This window comes from Bufo bufo, chromosome 11, assembly GCF_905171765.1.
Source record: "Bufo bufo chromosome 11, aBufBuf1.1, whole genome shotgun sequence".
NCBI classification, from domain to species: Eukaryota; Metazoa; Chordata; class Amphibia; order Anura; family Bufonidae; genus Bufo; species Bufo bufo.
In genome coordinates, this window is record NC_053399.1 from 76,508,065 (window position 1) to 76,529,999 (window position 21,935).

Consider the following 21,935-nt stretch of genomic DNA (forward strand, 5'->3'; position numbering starts at 1 on the left):
ACTGTGGGTGTGTGCCACTCTGAGAAATGTTCCCTGTTAGTCCTGGAGAACTTACCGGTCGAGGTGGCACTGGGGTTGCCTTGGCTCCAGCTACACAACCCCACTATAGATTGGTCCAGGGAGAGTTGGTGAAATGGGGACCTAAGTGTGACTCGTGCTTGTCTGTGGTACAGGCTGGGGTCTCAGTAGAATCTGATACATTACCCACAGTCATTAAGGAATATTCAGATGTGTTCTCATCTTCGCATCTTCGACCCCGGAGGCTCTACCTCCCCATAGACCTTATGATTGCGCCATAAAACTAGTAGAACTTGCCAGGTTTCCTAAGGGGCGTATTTATAATCTTTCTAAGCCTGTACGCAAGGCCATGGAGGATTGTATTAAGGAAAGCCTCAGTAAGGGGCACATTAGGACATCTGTCTCTCCAATGGGGGCGGGGGTTTTCTTCGTTAAGAAGAAGGATAGTGGTCTTAGACCTTGTATCGATTACCGGAAATTAATTAAGATCACTATCCAGAATAGATACTCCCTCCCATTGATTCCGGATTTATTTAACCAGGTACTGAGGGCAACCAAGTGTCGGGATTCGAACCCGTGACCAGCCACATCCCAGGTGGTAGCCCTGCTTACTAGGCTACCGTCCTCTCTGGACATTCCTCCCTGAAGCCTATTAGTTAACCTCAGTCTTGCCAAGCCTTGCTCATTACCCTTGATTCCCCACACCTGGTACTTCCCTATATAAGTCCAGCCCCTTGCACTCCAGTTTGCTGATTATTGAGCTCCTGAGCCTTGATCAAGCTTCTCCTCATCTGCTGCTCTTGTTACTATTGAAAGTCCACTGCTGACCAGGAATTGCCTACCGACTACTCTTCTGCTTGTCCCTACCTACTGAACTGCTACCACCGTTGCCATCCGGATTGTCTGACTACGCTTACTGCCGCCTGCCCTGACCCACCGCCTGCCTACTGACTACGCCTCTGCCAGACTTCCTGCACCTACTACCTGCCTGCGGTCCTTGCCACTGGGCTCCACTCCTACCTCCAGCCAGCGGTCCTCTGACTCAGGTGAGCCTGTAGGACTGTTACACCTAGTTTTCTAAAATTGACCTGAAAGGGGCATATAACCTAATCCGAATGAAGGAGGGAGACGAATGGAAGACGGTGTACAATACTCCGGCTGGACACTTTGAATATCAGGTTATGCCTTTTGGACTCAGCAATGCCCCAGCTGTGTTGCAAAACTTCATGAACGATATTCTCAGGGAGTTCCTGGGTAAATTTGTTATTGTCTATCTTGACTACATTTTGATATTTTCCCCTGATTTCAAATCTCATGTGTTTCATGTTAGACAAGTATTGGAGGTGTTGAGGAAGAATCAGTTATCCGCTAAACAAGAGAAATGTGTCTTTGGTGTACAGGAGATACTATTTCTAGGTCTTGTCATGTTAGCGATTTTTCTCCAGGCAGGTTTATGATGGTTAGATGATGAGGCATCAGTCCTCCAACCCGTGAATATTTCCCTGTACAACAAATATCTGATTTTCTCTGACCAGGAGATGAAAGACAGCCCAGACTCAACATAGGTTGTCAATATCTGAAATCTGTATTTCACAGCACATACTTATAGGGCATTTGGGGGTGGGAACATAATGTGTGGAAGGTACAACTGAAACTTTGTTAAACAATACTGGTATCTGCTATATACAATACATGAAAGGGTTATTTTACATATTGATCAGGTTGATCTAAATGCTAATAAGTTGAATGACTTGTCATAGGTTGCTGTCATTGTATGTGAGGTGTGATTTTAAATAGCCTTTTCTAAGGGAGGGAGGTGCTGTTGTGTCCAGCAACTGGCAGGGTGTGATTTGTGCTAATTCGGGGTACTGTATTCCACAAGAGATGAGGCCTTGTATAATCTGTGATGTATCAATAGTAAAATTATGAAAAATCCCTTTCAACCCAACCATTGATCCCAACTTTTATATATATATATATTAGAGTTGAGCGGACACCTGAAAGTATTTGAAGTCAATGGGGACCCGAACTTTTGAGCACTAAAATGGCTGTAAAAATGTCATGGAAAGGGCTAGAGGGCTGCAAATGTCGTCGAAATGTGGTTAAGAGCATGGCAAGTGCTCTGCAAACAAATGTGGATAGGGAAATGACTTTAAATAACATAAAATACGTAAAAATAAAAAATAATAATCTTGATCTAGGAGAACCAGGTCCATATGAAGTAGGAAGTTGAGGAGGCGGTGGATTTGGCGGTGTAGGTGGAAGTGGCGGTGGAGGAGGAGGAGGTAGCCTACACTGCTTTTTGGTTTAAAATTTATTTTTATTTTTTTAAATTAGGGTACGCCTCAAAACATTGGGAAATAACCCTCCAAGGCGTAAAGGGAGACCCAGAAGTTGCAGGGGCAGACCCCTGTCAGTTAGTTCGTGTTGGCGTGTGCATACTTACTGCCCCACCATGTTGCACGTCCCCGTGATGTTCACGATCCAATTTGATATCTGCTCTATCAACTTTCGATGTTCTTTTATGCGCCTACCATGGTGATCACGGGTGGCGGGGAATCAGGTTTCCAGGCCGGAGAGGGAGCGTGGGAAAAAGAGACCAAATTTAAGGGAGATAAATTTATTTTTAAAAATTGGGATCGAGAAGAAATGTGGGAAAAGTTATTGAGGCGCAAATATGGGACAAATTACAGAAGCCCAAATGTGGCCCAAAAGAGTCAAGCGGAATTGTGGGAAAAGCTATTGAGGCGCAAATGTTGGCCAAAAGAGTATAGCGGAAATGTGGGACAAAGTATTAAAGCTTAAATGTGGTAAATGTTTAAGTTTAAGCATTGGATCAAAGGAGGTGGCGCGCATCAATTAAAGAAGCATTTCAGAAATTTTATTCCCTGTCACCTATGCAGAGCAGGGGTTTATTCACGTCTAAAATTGTATAATGTCAACCCAAGAATATAACAGAAAAATTACAGAACTTAATTAACCTGTCTACTTGGTGGAGCAGGGGTCTATGACAGAAAACAATTGTTTATTGTCACCCGAAAATGTAAAATAGAAATTATTGAATTTTATTAAGCTGTCAACTAGGTAGAGGAGGGGTATATTACACCCAAAAATTGGTGAATTTGACCCTAAAATGTAACTGACAAATGTTATTTTATTTTTTTACCGGTCTAATAGGTATAGCAGTGGTACATCACACCAAAAAATTGCTGAATTTCACCAGAAAATGTAACTGACAATTTTTTTTATGGTTTAACCTGTTTATTAGGTATAGCAGTGGTACTTCACACCCAAAAATTGTTGAATTTCAACTGAAAATGTAACTGACAAATATATATTTTTTTGTTAACCAGCCTACTAGGTATAGCAGTGGTACTATACACCCAAAAATTGCTGAATTTCACCAGAAAATGTTAATGACAATTTTATTTTATTTTTTTAACCGGCCTACTAGGTATAGCAGTGGTACTATACACCCAAAAATTGGTAAATTTCACCAGAAAATGTTAATGACAATTTTTTTTTTTATAACCGGCATACTAGGTATAGCAGTGGTACTATACACCCAAAAATTGGTGAATTTCACCCGAAAATGTTAATGACAATTTATTTAATTTTTTTAACCAGCCTACTAGGTATAGCAGTGGTACTATACACCCAAAAATTGGTTAATTTCACCAGAAAATGTTAATGACAAAGTAGTGAAAAGATATAAAATAAAACACGTACAAAAAAAAAAAAATGGATTTATGAGGTGGAGTTCCATATGGAGTAGGAGTTTGAGGAGGCGGGGGACGTAGCGGAGTAGGTGGAAGCGGCGGTGGAGGAGGACGAGATAGCCAACACAGGTTTTTGGTTTTAATTTAATTTTGAAAAATTAAGGTACACTCCAAAAGAGTGTGAAATATCCAAAATACAAACATGAGAAATTGCGCTGCAGTATAACAATGGCTGCTTAGTGCCGGTATACATGTCTATTCTGCACAAGGTACGGACAAGTCCTGAGGGATCCATGCCTGGTTCATTTTAATGAACGTGAGCTTGTCCACATTGGCTGTGGACAGGCGGCTGCGCTTGTCTGTGATGACGCCCCCTGCCGGGCTAAACATACGTTCAGATAATACACTGGCTGCAGGGCAGGCCAGCACATCCAAGGCGTAAAGGGCAAGCTCAGGCCATGTGCCCAATTTGGAGACCCAGAAGTTGAAGGGGGCAGACCCGTCATTCAGTACGTGTAGGCGTGTGCACACATACTGCTTCACCATGTTGGTGAAATTCTGCCTCCTGCTAAGACGTTCTATATCAGCTGGTGGTGCTGGTTGTTGTGGCGTGCTGACAAAACTTTTCCACATTTCGGCCATGCTAACCTTGCCTTCTGAGGTGCTGGCGGTCCCCCAGCTGCGTTGGCGACCTCTTCCTCGTCCTCTGCCTTCGCCTTGTGCTTCCACTGTGCCCCCGCTGTCAGGTGGGAATGCCACCAGCAGCGCGTCTACCAGCATGCGCTTGTACTCGCGCATCTTACGATTAAGCTCCAGTGACGGAATTAAGGATGGTACGTTGTCCTTGTAACGGGGATCCAGCAGCGTGGCCACCCAGTAATCAGCACAAGTTAGAATGTGGGCAACTCGGCGGTCGTTGCGGAGACACTGCAGCATATAATCGCTCATGTGTGCCAGGCTCCCCCTGGGGCACAAGTCTCCACTCCTAAAGGAGCCACACAGAAATCTACAACACGCTCTTAAGAAGGAGATAGCGAATATGAAGATGTCACAGAGCCCACAACAGAACTCCCATTATCCAGATCCTTCATCTCCAGAGCTCTGTCAGATGCTTTGAATCCGGTACTAGAGGAGCTGTCTGAAATTAAAAGAGACATGAGACAGATTGGTAACAGAGTCGAAGTACTTGAAACCACACAAACAGCTATTACTAACTACACTAAACAGGCTTCTGAAGCTTTCTCAAAATATCAACAACACATCAATCATCTTCATGACTATATTGAAGACCAAGACAACAGAGGCAGGAGGAACAATATCCGCTTTCGTGGCATCCCTGAATCAGTTGCAAATGAAGCAATCCCCAAAGCAGTTGAAGAAATATGCAAATCCTTGCTAACAGATGATCCTCCTAACCCTGTTGTCATTGAAAGGGCCCACAGAGCCTTACGTCCCAAACCGAAACCGGATGACCCCCCAAGAGACGTAATCTGTAAACTCTTGAACTTTGCTCAGAAAGAAGCAATAATGAAAAAAGCTAGAGAAATGGAAAGCATTGAATATGGAGATGCCACAATTCAACTATTCCAAGATATTGCTCCTGTAACTCTAAACAAAAGACGCATGCTGAAACCTCTAACAGATCATTTAAGATACAAGAGAATTGCTTTCAGATGGCTGTTCCCTTTTGGAATGTTGATAACCTGGAGAGAGAGAAGATACACCATAAGAACACCAAAAGATCTACCAAGATGTCCTTGCTGCCTTGGAAATTACGGACATAGATATCCCAGACTGGTCCATTGCTACAGATGTCCTTATACCATCTGAAGTTCCACCTCCAACCATATGGGAGACTGTCCTCTCCAGCAAAGCCATGAAGAACAAGAGAAAGCAAGGGAAGATGACCCCTAGACGTCTTATGGCAGATGAGGATTGAAGTTATCTTGGATAGATATCTTGTTCTCTTATATTAAAGGGGTTGCTGATTGTGCTCTCCTAATTTCTCCTCTATTACCTTTTAGAGAGAGATCTTTAATTTCCCAAGATCTTGATGTGCAGCATGGGAACCTCCTCCCCTTCTTGTCCCCAAACCTCCTCCTCACTCCTCCTTCCCTCCATTAATTTGGGATGGTCGCTCATGCTGCAACTCTGGATCAGCACCTAGAGCCACTTAGTAACCCCCCTTTACCTCACACTATATTATTGTATTACTGTTATTACTTGGATTAATAGTAGTTAGTATATATACTACATAACACCACCATGATATGTACTGAAAAAGTTTTGTTTCTAAAGGATCTATAACTTAGGATCTATAATTTCCATGTTCCCGCTCATTCTCTCATTAGAGATGTCTTTTTGGGAATGGTTGCTAAATGTGCTGTTTATGTCTAATCATTATTTTGTTTTCTATGCATTTAGAATGGTTTTACCCCTCCCCCTCATCCTCATCCTCACTCACTCCTGTACCCAAAGTACCATTGAATGTCTTCAGAAGATATGAATACCCAGTAGGAGCAGAATGGAGCACTTCACCAGTGAGTAAAATATATGCACAAGATCTCATACCCACTTCTCCTCATGGCGGAACTTAGAGTAGCTACCTACAATGTTAGAAGCTTTAAGTCTCCTGTGAAGAGAAGTCAAATCATTAACCAGCTAAACAAAGAAAAGACCAACATAATATTCCTACAAGAAACACACTTTATTTAAACATAATAAAACACCAGAGCTATCAAAGACAAAATATAATCTTTGGTTCCATAACTCATCATCAGCTTCCAACAAATCTGGAACCAGTATAGGAATACACAGAAATACTGATTTCCTACACACATTCACCATATCAGATGAAGAAGGGAGATATTTAATGGTTAAAGGGAAAATCAATTCCCAAATATACACTTTGGTCAATATCTACGCTCCCAACACTGCGCAAAAGAAATGGTTTGACAAATTTTGGCCAGAATTCGAAGCCTTCCGAGAAGGGCTAGTCATAGTAGCTGGAGATTTTAATGTGACACTTAATCCTCGCATTGATTCCTCAACAGGCAAATCAGCACTTCCAAACAGATCCCTAAAGTTCATTAAAAAATCCTTACACAAAAGTTCCCTAGTTGATGTGTGGAGAGCACTCAACCCAAAAGAAAAGGACTTCACCCATTTTTCTGCCCTACACAAATCTTATCAAAGATTAGTCTAGATATTCCTCCCAACTAACACCCTTCATCTCTGCACAGAAACTAAAATAGGTCCTATTTTACACTCAGATCACGCACCAGTTTTTCTCACCTTCAAACCACCTAACTCCTCGCCCAAATTTTGTAATTGGCGTCTGAATGAAACCTTACTCAGCTCTACAGATATATACTCTGCCATAAACAAAAAATTAAAAGATTATTTCATAGATAATACATAAGGAGAAACGTCCCCACAATTTATATGGGAAGCACATAAAGCAGTAATTAGAGGAGAGTTTATCTCTCTTGCATCAAACCTAAATAAAGCTAGGCAAAAAAAGACAAATGAACTGTTCTCTAAAATATCTAAGCTAGAATTCTACCACAAACGTCTTAGAAAAAACGATATCCTAGATAAACTAGAGAGGAGTTGAAGACTCATCTCAATGCTCAATCAGCAAAATTATACTTAGCCTTAAAACAAAAATTCTTTGCCAATGGAAACAGATCCTTCAAATTCATGATTGCAATGTTATGCCAACAAAAATGCAAATCTAGGATAGCGGGTATTAAAACGTGTGGACAGCCACTACATAAAGATGACACTGCCATTGCTCAGGCTTTTCATGACTTCTATTCTGAACTATATAACATTAATGCAGTTGAGTCAGATAAGGCCATACAGGATAAGAACAAACTTACTTCTGATTTCCTGAGTAAACTTAAATTACCAAAAATCAGTGAAGATCAGAAACTCAGACTATGCACCCCAATTTCAGAGGGAGAGGTCATGGAAACCCTGAAAACAATCGCCAAAGGGAAATCTCCAGGTCCGGATGGCCTTCCAGCCATATATTACGTAACCTTCAAAGATATTCTAGCTCCCCATATGGTCCAAGTGTATAATGCAGCACTAAAAGGTATACCCATCACTCCCCAAACATTAAGTGCTCATATTACGTTAATCCCCAAACCCCAAAAAGATCATACACTCTGTTCTAGCTACAGACCCATTTCTCTACTGAACCTAGATCTTAAAATTTATGCTAGAATCCTCTCAGCTAAAATAAAACCCCTACTCCAAGACTTGATTAATCCTGGCCAAACTGGCTTTGTTCTAGGCAGAGAAGGGAAAGACGGTATGTACAAAATTATTAATACTATTTCCCTAGCTAAAAAGAATAAAACCAATTGCACTGCTCGAGACGGAAGCATTTGATAGAGTGGCCTGGCCTCTCATCACTATCACTCTGGAAAAATGTGGATTTCCAAATATATTCATCAAAGCTATTTTTTCAATGTACACCTCCCCATGCGCTTATATAAAAGTAAATGATATTCTGTCCCGAGCAGTACATATAAATAATGGAACTAGACAGGGCTGCCTATTATCCCCTCTATTATTTATTTTATCAATGGAACCTCTGTTACAAGCTATAAGGCAAAACCCTGGAATTAAAGGTCTAAGTTGTGGTGCCTTGGAGATAAAACAAGCTGCATATGCAGATGACCTCTTGTTGGTTATCTCAAATCCCAAACAAGCTTTCCCTCTTATAATTGATACCTTGGACAGATTTGGAGAAATATCCAATTTCAAAATTAATATCTGAAAGTCACAAGCGATGGGCTTACAATACTCCCATAATGCTCTTAAATATCTAGAGAAAGACTCCCCTTTCCAATGGACCAAAAGTTCACTGAAATTCTTGGGTGTCAACATCCCTCCTGATCTCAATAGGTTATTTAGCTTAAATTTTACCCCACTTATAAATTCCATACCAAATATGCTGAGTTCCTGGAAACCCACATTTATATCTTGGCTAGGACGGAAAAATATGTTCAACATCTTAATTCTGCCCAAACTTACATACCTCATACAGGTGCTCCCAATCAAACTTCCAAAACATTTCTTGACTTCTTTCAAGAAAATATGCTCTAATTACATATGGGAGAATATAAAACGGAGGATTTCCCACAACATTCTTCAACTACCCACAACCAAAGGAGGGATTTGCCTCCCTTCCTTAGACAGATATATTACAGCTGTCCACCTAAGCAGAATTATAGATTGGGTGAGACACCCAAAACACAAAACTTGGATTTCATTGGAAAAAGAACTAACAAAATACCCTCTAAAAGGTCTAGTTTTTACAAACCCACAAAATACTCCAATTATAAATAAAGATAACATCCTAGTTCAAGCCACATTATCATCCTGGAAAATAAAACATCTAAGAGATACATGCTCAAAATTCCCCTCTCACTTAAGTAACCTTAGTGACCTCCTCATCACAACCGGAGAAGGCTATACAACTCTACCTACACAAATACGCAAAAGTAATTTAGCGCCTTCTGACCTCCTAGACCTAGATGGAGCAATACTAAACTTGCAAGCTATGAGGGAATGTTTTGGCACATCTAAACTAAATAGTCTCCAGTACAATATCGAAGTCCCTAAAAATGGCTTTGTCGCAAGACTTCCAGACTAGGGAACCCTCTTGGTTTGAAAAACGAATATCTCAATCACAGACTCCAAAAAAACTCATACACACGATAAGCAGGAATTTATTCCAAAATGAAACACCAAAATCTCTTTACTTTTTGAAAGAATGGGAAAGAGACTTAAATACCCAATTCACAAATGAAGATACCAAAGATATACTACTTTCACCCAAACTGTCTTCAAGATGCTCTAACATTCAAGAAAACACATACAAGGTGATATCCAGATGGTACCTTACTCCTGTTAGATTAGGCCAAATGTATAGCACTACTTCAGATTTGTGCTGGAGATGCCTCAAGGAGAGAGGCACCTTCTTACATATATGGTGGTCCTGCCCACTTATACAAACCTTTTGGAATAAGGTTTTTGTAAATATCAATTACATCCTAGATAAAAAAAGACACAAAGAGAATCATCCATTGTCCCAAGATTGCCCTGCTAAACATTATTTCAAACTCAATGATCCTTTCTGAGAAAAGTCTTTTAAGATCTCTTACTGCAGCAGCTAGACTTATAATAGCTACAAACTGGAAAACACAAGGTCCTTTGTCTGAGACACTTTGGATAAATAAGGTTGCCTCTATTTCCAGACTAGAAGAACTATCTCACTGGGAAATGAGATCACACCACAAATATAAGAAAATTTGGTCCCCTTGGCTCAATTGGAGATCCTCAAAACCTTAATCACGGTTGGTCCCTCCCACTCACTTACGTCAACACTTAAGTTAATACTTTATATACATATATTTCTCTCAAACCAGAAACAGATCTAACCTATGTGCTCCAGGTCTTCTCATATATGACACTCACATATCTTGTCCTCAAATGGGTACTTTATCACTTCCCCCTCCTCCCCTTCAGACCCCCCCCCCCTTTTATGCTTATGTTCTCTTCAATGTTATTTGGCTCTTTGATAGTCTTATAATTAATTTTGGCCACCACAGATCCAGAGAGGTAGCGTGGTAGCATATCCCTGCTGCCCCTTCTGACACCCCTCTCTAAATGAAATTTTTTTAATAGCTTATGTTATAGTCACTACTTGGAGATGGATGTCACTAGGGACCCCAGGGTTTGGTGACCTTCAATATGCAAGGTTAAGAACATCCTTTCAACCTTATTGGTCCCTTGCTCTTATTTTCTTGCTACCTCATGAATCATAATGAACTGAGCTTCCTTTCGCTTGCTCATTGAGGGCGTAAAAGTCCCCACTATCTATCTTTGTTATGGTGATTGTTCGCTATTTATGATTGTGACTACAGGTGATTTTGTACTATTTGCAAGCATCTTTGTATGTGGCAATCGCATTCTTGATCTGCTGATTGTATTGTAATACCCTTTATTGAAAATCAATAAAAATAAAATAAAAAATAAAAATAAAAAACTACTGTGACACCAGATAAGAGTTGCACTGGTGTGACACTGTGCACTGGCAGGGCCTGAAACGCACACGCGTTAAGGCAACTGACTGCTATTATTTCACTGTCAATTTTTTTAAATTTTTTTAAAAATGCAAGCTACTGTGACACCAGATATGAGTGGTGGCACTGGGCAAGTGGGCACAGTATACGCTGTGAGCCTGACACACACGCTGGCAGGAAACTGCAATTAGATTACACAGGAAAAAAAAAAAAAAAAGCAGACTGATGTTCTAGCCCTAAAAAGGGCTTTTTGGGGTGCTGTCCTTACAGCAGAGATCAGATGAGTCCTTCAGGACTGTAGTGGACACAGAACACTGGCCTAGCTATTGATTTCCCTATTAAATCAGCAGCAGCTACACTGTCCCTCCTCTCATTAAGAATGCAGCTTCCGAATGAATCTAAAATGGATGCTGTCCAGGAGGTGGGAGGGTCTGGGAGGGAGGGTATGCTGCTGATTGGCTGGAATGTGTCTGCTGACTGTGAGGTACAGGGTCAAAGTTTGCTCAATGATGACGAATAGGGGGCGGACCGAACATTGCATATGTTCGCCTGCCGCGGCGAACGCGAACAAGCCATGTTCGCCGGGAACTGTTCGCCGGCGAATAGTTCAGGACATCTCTAGCCAACATGCCGCACCTCACAGAACTCACTGGTACGGGTTCCTGAACTGTTTACGGAGCAGCGAACTGTGAGCAAGGGGTTATGGCCACCACGTTCTGCAAACTTGTCCACTTGATATTTTTTATCTGTGGGGAAATCTAAACAGAAAGTGTCCGTTAACAATCCACATCCCCTGGATGAACTCAAGGAGAACATCACAAATACCATCCGCAGCATCACAAGCAGTATCAGCCGACATAATCAGACCTGACCAAAGATGCATAGTTGTGAACGGGGACCACTTTCAGCATCTTTTGTGACTTGTGGGTAATTAAAAAAACAACAAAACAAACAAAAAAACAATCCACTTGCTCGTTCATCTTGTCATACTATAGCTGGAGGTGGGCTACATTTTTGTGGACCACCCTGTAGTATATTAAAATTGTCTTTAGCATAAATAGCCTACAAACAGTACCATAACATGTGTCATAGTGACATTATCAAGTACATATGAACCAAGTCAAGCAGAATACATAAGGATATAGAGGATTAGAAAGGGCATATGGGCACTGTAAAAGTGATAAATTAGGCAGGATAGTACATAGATACCTTAGTTGCATGTGTCAAATGTTGAGCAGATGGAATCTACTGAACATAAAGTATCTCTGTAAGCTAAAGTAAATGCATGATAAGAAGAGTGTATGGGTGCTAAGCAGATGGGTAGTGAGGGCAAGATACTGAGCATGAATTAGACAGATGGCTACTATAAGAATCAATAAGTGCAATAAAATACAGATTTTTATCAGCTATTAACATGGTATTAAATTAAGGAAAAGCATAATGTTAATTAGGATACAAATTGCGAGCTCTTATTTACTCTGTCAGGGGACCAGTTACACCGAGCTGCATTGATCATAAGCAACACAACATGTACATTTTTGCAGAGTTTACAGAAACAATCTGTTTTCTCGTTTTATCATGGTAAACATTTGTCCAGGATCAGGAAAAGTCTTTTTTTTTTTTTCAGAAACCAGCGTCACACTTGTCTATTGCCTGAGTCTCATTTGGCAGCTCAGCGCTTTCCTATATCTATGTGGTGCTGCTTTATGGGAAAAAAATAGACCTCTTTTGTAATTCTGGACAAAAAAGTAAAAGAAAAAAATCTTAAAAGAAAAAATTACCGAATTTTATTGAATTTTTTTTTTGTTTACATACTGTACAGTTGCAAGAAAAAGGATGTGAACCCTTTGGAATGATATGGATTTCTGCATAAATTGATCATAAAATGTGATCTGATCTTCATCTAAGTCACAACAATAGACAATCACAGTCTGCTTAAACTAATAACACACAAAGAATTAAATGTTACCATGTTTTTATTGAACACACCATGTAAACATTCACAGTGCAGGTGGAAAAAGTATGTGAACCCTTGGATTTTATAACTGGTTGAACCTCCTTTGGCAGCAATAACTTCAACCAAACATTTCCTGTAGTTGCAGATCAGACGTGCACAACGGTTAGGAGTAATTCTTGACCATTCCGCTTTACAGAACTGTTTCAGTTCAGCAATATTCTTGGGATGTCTGGTGTGAATCGTTTTCTTGAGGTCATGCCACAGCATCTCAATCTAGTTGAGGTCAGGACTCTGACTGGGCCACTCCAGAAGGCGTATTTTCTTCTGTTTAAGCCATTCTGTTGTTGATTTACTTCTATGCTTTGGGTTGTTAAGCTTCAGCTGGTGGACAGAAGGCCTTAAGTTCTCCTGCAAAATGTCTTGATAAACTTGGGAATTCATTTTTCCTTCGATGATAGCAATCTGTCCAGGCCCTGATGCAGCAAAGCAGCCCCAAACCATGATGCCCCCACCACCATACTTCATAGTTAGGATGAGATTTTGATGTTGGTGTGATGTGCCTCTTTTTCTCCACACACAGTGTTGTGTGTTTCTTCCAAACAACTCAACTTTGGTTTCATCTGTCCACAGAATATTTTGCCAATACTGCTATGGAACATCCAGGTGCTCTTGTGCAAACTGTAAACGCGCAGCAATGTTTTTTTTGGACAGCAATGGCTTCCTCTGTGGTATCCTCCCATGAAATCCATTCTTGTTTAGTGTTTTACATATCGTAGATTCGCTAACAGGGATGTTAGCATATGCCAGAGACTTCTGTAAGTCTTTAGCTGACACTCTAGGATTCTTCTTCACCTCATTGAGCAGTCTAAGCTGTGCTCTTGCAGTCATCTTTACAGGACGGCCACTCCTAGGGAGAGTAGCAGCAGTGCTGAACTTTCTCCATTTACAGACAATTTGTCTTACCGTGGACTGATGAACAGCAAGGCTTTTGGAGATACTTTTATAACCCTTTCCAGCTTTATGCAAGTCAACAATTCTTAATCGTAGGTCTTCTTGTGAAAAGCAAACCCAGAACTGGTGTGTGTTTTTTATAGGGCAGGGCAGCTGTAACCAACACCTCCAATCTCATCTCATTGATTGGACTCCAGTTGGCTGACACCTCACTCCAATTAGCTCTTGGAGATGTCATTAGTCTAGGGGTTCACATACTTTTTCCACCTGCACTGTGAATATTTACATGGTGTGTTCAATAAAAACATAGTAACATTTTATTCTTTGTGTGTTATTAGTTTAAGCAGACTGTGATTGTCTATTGTTGTGACTTAGATGAAGATCAGATCACATTTTATGACCAAATTGTGCAGAAATCCATATCATTCCAAAGGGTTCACATCCTTTTAATTGCAATTGAATATACACATACTTTAAGAATGCATACGGAAAAGCCAAATTTTCTTTAACCCCTTAAGGACTGGGCTCATTTTCACCTTAAGGACCAGGCCATTTTTTGGAAATCTGACCACTGTCACTTTAAGTGCTAATAACTTTAAAACGCTTTGACTTATCCAGGCCATTCTGAGATAGTTTTTTCGTCACATATTGTACTTCATGACACTGGTAAAATGAAGTCAAAAAAATTTTTTTTTTTTTGCACAAAAAAATACCTAATTTACCAAAAATTTGGAAAAATTAGCAAATTTCAAAGTTTCAGTTTCTCTACTTCTGTAATACATAGTAATACCCCCAAAAATTGTGATGACTTTACATTCCCCATATGTCTACTTCATGCTTGAATTATTTTGGGAATGATATTTTATTTTTTGGGGATGTTATAAGGCTTAGAAGTTTAGAAGCAAATCTTGAAATTTTTCAGAAATTTACAAAAACTCAGTTTTAGGGACCAGTTCAGGTCTGAAGTCACTTTGCGAGGCTTACATAATAGAAACCACCCAAAAATGACCCCATCTAAGAAACTACACCCCTCAAGGTATTCAAAACTGATTTTGCATACATTGTTAACCCTTTAGGTGTTGCACAAGAGTTATTGGCAAATGGGGAGGAAATTTGAGAATTTCATTTTTTTGTCTAATTTTTCATTTTAACCCATTTTTTACACTAACAAAGCAAGGGTTAACAGCCAAACAAGACAGTATCTTTATTGCCCTGACTCTGCTGTTTACAGAAACACCCAATATGTGGCCGTAAACTACTGTACGGACACACAGCGGGGCGTAGAGTGAAAGGTGCGCCGTTTGGTTTTTGGAGGGCTAATTTTGCTGGACTGTTTTTTTTACACCATGTCCCATTTGAAGCCCCCCTGATGCACCCCTAGAGTAGAAACTCCATAAAAGTGACCCCATCTAAGAAACGACACCCCTCAAGGTATTCAAAACTGATTTTACATATGTCATTAACCCTTTAGGTGTTGCACAAGAGTTATTGGCAAATGGAGATGAAATTTGAGAATTTCATTTTTTTGCCTAATTTTCAATTTTAACCCATTTTTTCCACTAACAAAGCAAGGGTTAACAGCCAAACAAGACGGTATCTTTATTGCCCTGACTCTGCTGTTCACAGAAACACCCCATATGTGGCCATAAACTACTGTATGGCCACACAGCGGGGCGTAGAGTGAAAGGTGCGCCGTTTGGTTTTTGGAGGGCTAATTTTGCTGGACTGTTTTTTTTACACCATGTCCCATTTGAAGCCCCCCTGATGCACCCCTAGAGTAGAAACTCCATAAAAGTGACCCCATCTAAGAAACGACACCCCTCAAGGTATTCAAAACTGATTTTACATATGTCATTAACCCTTTAGGTGTTGCACAAGATTTAATGGAAAATAGAGACACAATTTCAAAATTTCACATTTTTGGCAGATTTTCCATTTTAATATTTTTTTTCCAGTTACAAAGCAAGGGTTAACAGCCAAACAAAACTCATTATTTATGGCCCTGATTCTGTAGTTTACAGAAGCAGCCCATATGTGGTCGTAAACCGCTGTACGGGCACACGGCAGGGCGCAGAAGGAAAGGAATGCCATACGGTTTTTGGAAGGCAGATTTTGCTGGACTGGTTTTTTTGACACCATGTCCCATTTGAAGCCCCCCTGATGCAACCCTAGAGTAGAAACTCCATAAAAGTGACCCCATCTAAGAAACTACACCCCTCAAGGTATTCAAAACTGATTTTACAAACGTTGTTAACCCTTTAGGTGTTCCACAAGAATTAATGGAAAATAGAGATTCAATTTCAAAATTTAACTTTTTCAGCAGATTTTCCATTTTAATATTTTTTTTCCAGTAACAAAGCAAGGGTTAACAGCCAAACAAAACTCTTTATTTATGGCCCTGATTCTTTAGTTTACAGAAACACCCTATATGTGGTCGTAAACTGCTGTACGGGCACACGGCAGGGCGCAGAAGGAAAGGAACACCATATGGTTTCTGGAAGGCAGATTTTGCTGGATTGTTTTTAGACACCATGTCCCATTTAAAGCCCTCTGATGCACCCCTAGGTTAGAAACTCCAAAAAAGTGGCCCCATTTTGGAAACTACGGGATAAGGTGGCAGTTTTGTTGGTACTATTTTAGGGTACATATGATTTTTGGTTGCTCTATATTACACTTTTTTGTGAGGCAAAGTAACAAAAAAGAGAAATTCAGAAATTTCATCTCCATTTGCCATTAACACTTGTGGAACACTTAAAGGGTTAACAAAGTTTGTAAAATCAGTTTTGAATACCTTGAGTGGTGTAGTTTCCAAAATGGGGTCATTTTTTGGAGTTTATACTCTAGGGGTGCATCGGGGGGGCTTCAAATGGGACATGGTGTCAAAAAACCAGTCCAGCAAAAACTGCCTTCCAAAAACCATATGGCGCTCCTTTCCTTCTGCGCCCTGCCGTGTGGCCATACAGCAGTTTACGACCACATATGGGGCATTTCTATAAACTAAAGAATCAGGGCAATAAATATTGAGTTTTGTTTGGCTGTTAACCCTTGCTTTGTTATGGGAAAAAATGAATTAAAATGGAAAATTTGACAAAAAATAGCTGTTTTGGCACTGTTTTTATTTTTTATTATTTACAACGTTCATCTGACAGGTTAGATCATGTGCTATTTTTATAGAGCAGGTTCTTACGGACGTGACGATACCTAATATGTATACTTTTTTATTTATTTAGGTTTTACACAATAATATCATTTTTGACACAAAAAAAAAACATGTTTTAGTGTCTCCATAGTCTGAGAGCCATAGTTTTTTCAGTTTTTTGGCGATTGTCTCAGGTTGGGTATCATTTTTGCGGGTTGAGATGACGGTTAGATTGGTACTATTTTGGGGTGCATATGACTTTTTGATTGCTTGCTATTACACTTTTTGTAACCTGAGGGGTTAGGTCATGTGGTATTTTTATAGATCAGGTTCTTACGGACATGGCAATACCTAATATGTCTACCTTTTTATAATTTATCAGGGTTTTACACAATAATATCATTTTTGAAACAAAAAAAAAATCATGTTTTAGTATCTCCATAGTCTGAGACCCATAGTTTTTTTATTTTTTGGGCCATTGTTTTATGTAAGGGCTCATTTTTTGCGGGATGAGGTGACGGTTTGATTGGTACTTTTTTGGCGTACATGCAACTTTTTTGATCACTTTTATTACCTTTTTTGGGAAGTAAGGTGGGCAAAATTTCAATTTCCTCATAGTTTTTATTTTTTAATTTTTATGGCGTTCACCGTGCGGGGAAAGTAACATGACCGTTTTATAGATCAGGTCGTTACGGACGCGGCGATACCTAATATGTGTAGTGTATTTTTTTTTTCACTTTTTTTTTATTCAGTGATAAATGTGTTTTTTTGAAACTTTACTTTTTTCACTTTTTTTCACTTTTTTTTTTACCCAGACCCACTTGGTTCTTGAAGATCCAGTGGGTCTGATGTCTGTATAATACAGTACAGAACAATATATATTGTACTGTACTGTATTTTACTTACACTGAACAGATCTATGCTTTTAGCATAGATCTGTTCAGCACCATGGACAGCAGGACGCCTGAGAGGAGTCCTGTTGCCATGGGAACCTTCCCCGTCTGCTCAGTACTGCTCAGAACTGCGCAGACGGGGAAGGGTAAGCACAGGGCTGAGGGGGGCTCTCTGGGGGCTCTCTCCCTCTCCCATCGGGGGGCTGCAAAGGCACAGCAGCCCCCCGATGGGAGAGGGAGGGAGCTCCCTGCGCTGTTAACCTTTATCCATACAGCGGTCCGTACGGACCGCTGTATGGAAAGGGTTAAACGGCTGACATCGCATCGCAGATGTCAGCCGTTTATACCAGGGTGTCAGCAATGTGCTGGCACCCTGGTATACCCACTAGACACCAACGATCATTCAAGGGGAGGCGGGCGGGGGATCGCGATCCCGCCTGCCGCACTGCCCGCCTCCCGCACCTTACCGCACCTCCCGCACCGCCTGCGACACCCCCCCGGCACCACCCGCCCACATATCATCATTCAGGGGTGCAGGGGGGGTGAAACATCTTTATTTTAGACATACTAAAGTTTCTGATCCCCGCAGTTTCTGATCAGAAACTGCAGAAAGCGCTACAAACCGCAGGTCTGAATTTACCTGCGGTTTGCAGCGATCGCCGACATGGGGGGGGTCACAGGACCCCCCTCGGCATTGACCCAAGGTGCCTGGCTGTGTGTGACAGCCGGGATCTCAGCGCTGTCACCATGTCTGCAGACATGGTGACAGTTAAATGCCATGACGTGTATACTCATCATGGCGCGCTAAGTAGCAGTGCTCCATGACGAGTATACTCGTCATAGGTCGGGAATATTTTCACACTTTCTCCTTCTCTGATCGCTTCCCTGACAGGAATTGGGGCGATCAGAGAAGGAGAAGCACATAGTCCCTCCCTAACCCCCCCTTACCTGCCCCGATGCGCTGCGATTGGTCCCTCTGCAGTAATGGACCAATCACAGCGATCGCGGGCGGGTCAGAGCGCCTATACAGTGCCTGCCGGCTTCTCTGGTTGCCTAGCAACCCCAGCACGCCGGCTTCACTGGAGCTTCAGCGCTTCGCTCCCTGCGCTGACAGAGAAAGCCGATCACGTACATGCACGTGGGGATGCGGTGAGGCACCACATTCACCCACGTACATGTACGTGATGTTGCGTGAAGGGGTTAATGGAGATAGATAGTCACATTTTTTTACTGCTCCTAATGTCACTTAGATGACAGGTGTGCATTTTAAGAATTTACCTATAAAACAATGTTGTACATTACAGGTAACATAAAAAATATTTCATTTTACTAATGTACCATTTTTTTTTTCCTATAGAGAGGTGTAAGGTAAACACCTGGGGAAAAAAAACACCATAGCAATGCATTATGCAATAAAAAATAAAAAAAAACATTGAAAAAAAGCACCTTGGCAACACCAGAAAAAACTATGTATGAATGTATAAACGTGATGTTAATATATGTGACTTTTGAGATTTTTTTTTAGCATAGCACAGGACTATCTAAATTGTAAGCATCCAAGGGGTGAGGTTATTGATGGCAAGTATGTGTCACTGAGGTTGCTTCTCTCAGTGATGTAAATCTCGGATGTAAATGGCAACCAGTGATGTTAGATCGCTGAGTTTGTGGTAGCTGGAATTTGGGTCCAGGATTTAGGAGTAACTGAAGAGTTTGGGTGGGAAGGTCATACTCCATCTCGGGGGTTAGCACCTCACCCAGCTGGAAGCTAATTTGAACACACACTGCCAGTGTGTGTGTGTTGGACTGCAGAGGACTTGGGAGCACTCCTCTCCACAGTGTTCCTGAGAAGGAAAGAGTCAAGACTCTGCACAAAGGTGACTCCTGTATTTCTGGCTGTTTAAAAATGAACTGTTATATGACACATGAGGGCTGAAGATAAGTGCTTTATGTGAGTGATCTTTGATGGGCTGAAGCCAAGCCATCCGGTTGGAACAAATTTTGTTGTTGTTTTTTTCCAATAAAACCCTTATGTTGCATCCAATCCTGCTGACTGCCTACCATTTGTAAAGCTAACTCCCACAAAATGAATATCTCTATAAATCTGCCAGGCCAAAGGTAGAGTTTGTCTCAGCTAAATGGGTGGCAAGAATAACTATGTGTAAAACTATTGGGGCGGCGGTGTTAGAAACTTACATTATAATAATTAGTGATGAGCTAAGTTATGACAACTTTGATTTGGCTGCTTTGCCGAATTTCATAAAGAAAATTTCTTTGTAAGTAGCAGGAGCAATGACGGGGAACGGCAATTGCATCGTCTTCTCCCGTCATTGAACCTTGAACCACTCAGATGCCACGTGCATCACTGATCGCGGCATCTGATATAAAAATGGAGGCCTTTCAGGAGTAAGAAAAAAAACAGTACTCACCTCATCCATTTGAGCAATAGGAGGCCGCCGTTGCCATCTTGATTGAAGATCCAGCGGAATCCGCGTGGTACGTCATCATGCCGACCGGCGTCGTGACGTCATATGTCGCAGAGCAAGAGATTTCGCATGGGATCTTCAGCCAAGATGGCCGCGGCAGCCACTTCGCGCTCAAACGGATGAGTTGGGTATGTTTCTGGGTATTGTATATTACACTGTCTGTTGACAATGGGTCTGATGCACAGTACGTCTATGTATAACTGGCCAGATTAATTATTAATGGTGCAGCAGATGAATTATGTACACACGCTTATATGTTAGACCAGCTGTTGAGTCTGATGCACAAGCTATGGATAACTGAAGAGATTAATTATTAATGGCGCAGCAGATTAACCAGATAGGTGCGCCTATAGATTAGACTGGCTGTTGAGACTAAGGGGATCATTTGTTAACCAGAAATATGCTTATATTAGGTTTATTTCAGTTAATTGCGCCGCAATCTGCCACTTTTCCCCACTCATTCGAGTTATAACAAAGTGGGTGTTGAAGGGGATGGGCCGGCAGGCCCGTCTCAGTCATCATTTTCTATGTCTGTTTTAGGCATATAAAATTGTCTAAAATGTAAGCCAGCAAGGAAGCTGTCTTACATTTCGAAGCGGCACTGGATGCACCAAAGTTATGTAGAGGCCGGCACCTCTTCATAACTTCGGCCATGGAAAGTTTCGGTTGGAAAATGGCAGAGAGGGTGCGGGATTAGGCTTTTTATAGGTCTGTGACATCACAGGGGATGGCTATTATTATTATTTTATTAAAGCGCCATTCATTCCATGGCCCTATACATATGAGAAGGGGTATACATACATAATACAGACAATTGCACTAAGCATGAACAAGACCAGTTACAGACTGGTACAGAAGGAGAGAGGGCCCTGCCCGTGAGGGCTTAAAATCTTCAAATCTGCTGTTTGGCTAGCTGCACGGCATTATGGGTCATATCTCCTTCCTGGGTTCTTACTTTCAATTTATAACATGTGTACATTTTAGAAAAAAATTGATTCATTACAACGAAGCAAGAGGAAATTCCTATACATTGCGAATTAAAGTTTTCCTGAAATTCGGATTCAATTAGATTCACTTCGATTCGCTCAACACTAGTAATAATAATAGATTTTTCTAAATTGTTATTACAGGGGAAATGCAAGTAGCTATAACAGACATGTCAGGACAAGTCAGGGGACCTCTTTCATACCTTGTACTAATCATTTCCTTGAAAGGAAGGTAGGAAGGTGAAATACATGAAGTGCACAGTATCAGCGAAAGCGAAACTGAACTGGGACATGTCATCCACAAACACGTCTTCCATAGTTATACTGCGGGCAATGTTCGTTGTTTGTCACTTCATAGGAATGTTAATTGCTCTTTCAAACAGCTGTTTCATGTTTGTATAACATTAGTACAAAGTTTATTGACCACAATTGCAGTGTCTGTATCAGTCTCCCCCAGTGGGTGAAGGGAGACGCTGATAAGTATTTTCTCTTTCTCAATTAAGTTGATATTTACCTGCCATTATTGTCAGAAATTTGTTGAATTTGTTATATTAACCACCTCAGGGTACTGTACAGTAAAAAAAAAGTCAAATGCCACAACCCAGGAGGAGCTGGAGTGGGGGAGAGGAGCGGTAGCGGTTCTTAGTCACAAAGGCAATTCTCACACTGATGCTCCCTAGGGGCAG

General features: G+C 41.0%; 1 long non-coding RNA gene across 1 annotated transcript; it reads left to right on the top strand.

Moving 5' to 3' along the window:
* The first annotated feature begins 1,544 nt into the window (after nucleotides 1-1,544).
* Nucleotides 1,545-16,051, top strand: LOC120982564. Its single transcript, XR_005774945.1, has 3 exons — nucleotides 1,545-1,653; nucleotides 5,182-5,187; nucleotides 16,039-16,051. It is a non-coding gene; the product is annotated as an uncharacterized LOC120982564 (long non-coding RNA).
* The last annotated feature ends 5,884 nt before the right edge of the window (nucleotides 16,052-21,935 follow it).